The sequence below is a fragment of the Miniopterus schreibersii genome (assembly GCF_964146895.1).
Source record: "Miniopterus schreibersii genome assembly, chromosome: 4".
NCBI lineage: Eukaryota > Metazoa > Chordata > Mammalia > Chiroptera > Miniopteridae > Miniopterus > Miniopterus schreibersii.
Genome location: NC_138105.1, coordinates 101,993,478 through 101,999,477, shown reverse-complemented (window position 1 = coordinate 101,999,477; position 6,000 = coordinate 101,993,478).

Genomic DNA, 6,000 nt, shown 5'->3' with positions numbered 1-6,000 from the left:
CTAAGGCGTTGCTATGGAGATGAATTTTCTGTCATAAATAAAAGTATTCTGGGGTCAGGAGATCTCAAGCATAACTAGGACAGATTTTGAGGAGGAAAATGCCAGAATTTCTGAAACACATGAGATGATGATCTGAGCTGGTTTTTTCTGGAGGCTGTTTTTCAGGCTGTTATGAATGTGGCCCAGGAGCCTAGCCCGCCTCTGACAGTGGGTCTGTCCTCTGTCCACCCTCCCACTAGCCCCCCTCACCCCCTTGGTAATGGACGGGAACTTCTCAACCTGGTGTTTGAATCAGGTTATGTTCTTGGTGTAAGGTCTGGGGTAACCAAAGATAGGCTGATTCCCAAGGGTCCCCCAGGCCACAGGAAGAGTGTGGTGCTGCTGTGTGTCCTCAGACATGTCACTCTCCCTCTCTGGCCCTGGGCCCTGGCTGGCTCAGCCCGGGATTCTTGGCACATTCCTCCAGCCTCCTAGCATGCTCCAGGAACTCAGGTGTTTCCTGTGCATCTTGGGAGAGGGTGTGGCTTCCCAGGTGCCCAACCCCATCTCCACAGACACACGCTCACTTCCCACCAGCCCCATGGAGTAACTTTAAGATGTCCTTGGTTCAGAGTCACCACAGGTCAGTGTTTGAGGAGGTGGAGAGGCGGGAGGAAGATATGCAGAGCTGAGGGGCCTCTGGACACCACCCAGGCAGACAGCTCAGGCCTGCAGCCAAGGGCTATTTGCCAGCAACTCCCCCCACCACAGACAGAAAGACAGACAGACACACACAAGTATTAGGTAAACAGAGTACGCTGCCCCACCGCCCAGCCCCAGCGCCATCCCTTGCACAAAGAGACCCCAGGGTCCTGGGGCTGGGGCTGCTGCCCCTAAGTCTCTGTCTGGCAGGGAGCAGCTCTGGGTGCCCAGGTCTTCCCAAGGTAGCACCAATCCCCAGGAAGGTGGCTTCAAAAATACGAAGAGGAGGGAGGGAAAGGGGAGGAGGGCAGAGGGAGGGTCTCCTTGGGTGGGTGATGCCCTTGGAGTGTGGACACTCAGCTGTGGCCCCCATTCCCACTTCCATATCTGAGAGAGTCCACCTGACAGTGAAAATGCCAGGTAAGGAGGCCTTGAGCTGTCCAATGGCAGGTCCTCCAGAAAGCCCTCCTTAACCTGCAAATACTCTGCAGAACGGGCCCCTGATCATCCAGGACATCGCTCAAGCCCGGGGCTGAGGCTGAGCCCTGCTCCCATCCTGCCTCCCTGGACCTGCTTCAGCCCGGGGCTCAGCCTCCTGATGAATTGTGACACTTTATTTATCCAAACTGCTGCATGGGGACAAAACCAACACAGAAGGTGGCTGTTACTCCCCAGCCCTTTGCGGAGCATCCAGGGCACACACCACAACCATGTGTCAGCAGGAGCCATCCTGGGGGCAATGACCCCTCATTGCCACCTTCACGTGGCATCTCACCAACACTGGCCGCCAGCCCGGGCACTTCCTTCATCTGTCTCCACATGCTTGTGCTGCCCACAGTACGACCTGAGAAGGGATGCCAGCTGCCAGGGGGGACAGCAGCATGTGACAAGGACCTTAAGTGTGTTTCCACTTCTAGAAAGACTGCATGCCCAGGAACTCAGCCAGATCCTGCAGGGAGCTGGGGACAGGGGTCATCTCCATGGCCACAGAGTCATCCAGGGGGACTCCTGGGAAGCCAGTAGAAATTATGGGTTTGAAGAATATTCAGCAGCTCTTCCCAAAAACAGGAAAAGAGAAAAAAAAAAAGAAAAAACAGAAAGAAGTACATACAAGGAACACTCAAAAGGAACCTGAAAAACTGAGGCAAAAGAAAAGAAAAATACACCAGAACTAAGGGGATGCTGCTAAAGCAGTGCTTAGAGGGAAATTTATAGCTGCAAACTCCTGTGTTATAAACAAAAGAAAGGTCTCAAATCAATAACTTAAACTTCCATCTTAAGAAACTGGATCAAGAAGATCAAACTCAGCCCAAAACAAGAGGAAGGAAATAGTACAGATTAGAGGAAAATAAGTAAAATGGAGAGCAGAAAAAAAATTGAGAATATTAATAAAGCCAAAAGTTGTTTCTTTGAAAAGATCAACAAAATTGATGAACCTTTAGCTACACTGACCAAGAGAAAAAGAGAGAAGACTCAAGTCACCTTACAGAAATAAAAAGAATTATAATGGAATACTCTCAACAACTGTTTGCCAAGAAATTAGATAAATGAAATGGACAAATTTCCAGAAACACACAAGCTACTGAAACTGACTCATAAAGAAATGATTCCAAGAAAAATCTGTAACAGGCAAAGAGATGGAATTCATAATAAAAAAAATTTCCTACAAAGAAAACACCAGGACCAGATGCCTTCACAGGTGAATTCTACTGAACATTTAACAAAAGCATTTAACAATGCTTCCCAAACTCTTCCAAAAAATTGAAGAGGAAGAAACTCATTCTCATAGAATCATTTTTATATACTAATACCAAAATCAAAAATATCGCAAGAAAACCAGACTGCAATCTTTCATGTATAGACATAAAAATCTTCCAAAAAATATATTAACAATCCAAACCCAGCAACACATAAAAATAAGAATTATACCCATGGTCAGGTGGGATTTATCCCAGGAATGCAAGGTTGGTTCAACAGACCAAAAAATAAATCAATTGATGTAATATACACTATATTAATAAAGAGAAAGCATATGATCATCTCAGTTGATGCAGGAAAAGCATTTGACAAAAATCCAATCCCCTTTCATGGTAAAAAAAAAAAACCACTCAACAAACTAGAAACAGAAGGGAACTCCCTCACCCTGGTAAAGGGCATGGACACAGAGCCCGAGGTCAGGAGCAAGACCTTCCCCACATCCATTCAGTGCTTTACGGAGGAAGGCTCCAGCCAGGGCAATGAAACAAGAAAAAGAAATAAAATGCATCAGATTGGAAAAGAAGATGGAAATAACTTATTTTTATGTAGAAAACCCTCAGGAGTCCCAGCAAACACACTCATTAGAGTAACAAACGAGTCAGCGAGGTTGCAGGACACAAGACAGATACACAGAAGCCAGCCGTACATGGAAGACTATGCACTGGCAACGTGCCATCCGAAAATTAAGAAAGGAGTTCCGTTTACAATGGCATCAAAAAGAATAAACTGTTCAGGAATAAATTTAACAAAAAGAATTGTAAGATCTGTGCACTGAAAACTACAAAAACAGCATGGAAAGAAACTGAAAACCTTAAATGCATGGAAAACTACCCTGTGTCCGCTAATTGGGAGCATAACATTAGGGGGCCAACCTCCCACACTGGCCCAGGGAACCGACACAATCCCTGTCCAAATCCCAGCTGCCTTGTTTGGAGCCATCGACCAGCCGATCCCAAAATTTAAACAGAAAGACAGTGAACCCAAAATAACCAAAACAGTGTTGACCAAGATGATTTCAAACTTACCACAAACCACAGTCATGAAGACGGAGGGGTCCTGGCACAAAGACAGACAGACAGACCAATGGAACAGAACAGAGCCCAGGAATAACCCTTATGCTAGGGTCAGCTGGTCAGCGCCAGGGTGCCCAAACCTTCAGTGGGAGAGAAACGGTCTTTCAAAAAATGGACAACCGGACATCCACGTGCAAGAGAAACATGGCACACCTCTGCCTCACACCACAAACAAAAATTAACTCCAAATGGATCAAATATAAGAGCTAAAGCCATAAACGTCTTAGAAGAGAACATGGTCTTAAATGTGCATCGTGCGCCACCTAAAATCACCTCGTGCACAAAATTGGGGGCCTCTGGTCTCCTGTGGTCTAACCCACAGTCACCTGACGGGGGACACCAAGATGCTGTGTGAGGTCATGGACCATCAGAGCACGCCTCCCCCAAAACAGGGCTGCAGCAAGGGGACACCTGGGTGTGCACTCTGACGTGAAACGACAGCGAACTAACCAAGGAACAAACGGACCTTGGGAGACCCGGCCATCGCCACGGCCCTGCAGGCCGCCTCGGGTCCGGGTCTGGCGTGTCCGTCGCTGCTCCTGGAGACAGTCCCAGGGGTGCTGTTCGGATGACCCTGGCTCTGGTGCTGGGGGAGGGCAGAGGGGAGTTGGCACTGCCAGGCCATGATGCGGGGACAAGGCGGGAGCCCTGGACCAGAAAAAACTGGGAAAGTGCCTGCCTCTAAGGTCAGGCAGAGTTCACTGCGCCTGTGTTACTGAGCCGAGACTGTTGACAAGGTACAGGGCCTCCAGCCCAGGTGGCAGCCGCCTCCCCAGGAGCACAGGTCCTGGCAAGTCTGCGGCAGCCTGTCTCTCTCCGGAAGCACGGCTGTGAAAAGGCCTGGAGCCCCTCTGGGAGCTCAAGGAAACCTCAGACCCCAGTGAGGCGTGGGGGGTGTTCTCCAGATTGACACCGGCCTGTTCCCCCTTAGGGCCCGGAGCTGGGACTAGGAAAGACTCTGGAACAGTTTGGCAGAGGCCAGGGTCCCAGTGCCTGTCCCCAGCCAACCCCAACAGAGGTCCACCCTCAAGCCCCTAGAGGTGTCCCTTGTCCCGTGGAACCACCCTGGCTGCCACAGGATGACACCCGGTCAGGCCCGCGCATGGCCCGGTATACCAGCAGCACATCTGGGTGGTGCCGCAGTAAGAGCCAGATGGGCTCTGAGCCCAGCCTCCCTGCCCAGGGCCTCTGATGGCCCAAGGCAGCAAAGGGCACTGCCAGCCCAGAGCCTAGAAGGGCTGACGAGGGCAGGCTGCCCCACGGGCACGTGCTCCTGCTGGTCAGGAAGACGTGAGGTCTGACAAGGTGGGCGTGAGGGTCCCAGAGTCCCCCAGGCAAGGGATGGGGCTGACAGCCCACGCTCCACGGCGGGGGCTGGGTGGGCAGGATTGTAGCTCGTGGAGCTCCGCCGCCCAGGCCTGGAGCTGCCATGTGTCCCCTGCCCGGGTACTGCCTGAGAGAAGCTTGGAGGGGAGAGGTGTTTCTGTCTGTCTGTCTGTCTGTCTGTCTGTCTGCCCCGCACACCAGGACCACAAAGGGCCTTCCCGGGAGTGCAGAGCCAGGTGGCAGGGAGGACCCTGGCAGGGAGGGGGTGCTCAGGCTGCGGGCGCTGCGGCTAGTGTCTGGTGCGTGGCGGGGACGTCCTCCCAGGAACGCTGCCCACTGATCGGCAGGCCAGGGGCCAGACGGTGAATACTCCACATTTTTTGGCAGTTCAAGGGCCTGGTTGGAAACAGTCAGTTTTATTCTGCAGAAACCACACGCTTTGCGTCCCAGGCCCCTCAGGGAGTGGGGGTGGATTCCAGCCTAGGCCACGGGTGGGAGGGGTGGAGAATGTGGGGTGACAAGCCAGCTCCTGCGTACTGCAGGCACCTCCAAGGCCAGGCTGGGTCCTGGCCCCCAACCCAGGGGTGAACCGGAAGCTCCTGGGTCAGTACAGTAACAATTTGGGATCGAGGCCCCCGGGGTCCCCAAGAACCAGGCTCTGAGCGAACAGCCTGCTGCCCCCTTCGGGGACAACCTGGGGACCCAGAGACTTAGGCCTCAGCCCTGCCTCCAAGGGTCCAGGCTGCTGTGGAGAACACACGGCCCCAGGAAGACACTGTCAGCTGCAGGAGGCATGAGCAGGGCAAGGTGGCCCCGATGTCCAACCCAGGGAGGAGAGGAGCAGCGAAGGCCCCAGCCTCTCATCTGGGGTCGCCTGGCCCACCCTCGTCTCAGCTCCATACTCTCAGTCCTGGGGTCTGGCGTTAGCCCAGGGCTCACACTCCCTTGTCAGCGGAGCAGCTCCATCCTACCCCGTGTGACAGGTGTGGGGTGAGGACTCCAAGACTCCCTCCCAGTACAAGGCCAGCGAGTTTCCCAGAACAGAGAAATGACCCACCCACCAAGGTCATATGGCAAGGTCATCCAAAGTCATGAGACACCCAAGGTTTCGTGGTGAGATGCCCAAGGTTACACTGCTGGTTGGTCCAGGGCAGGGGAGAGC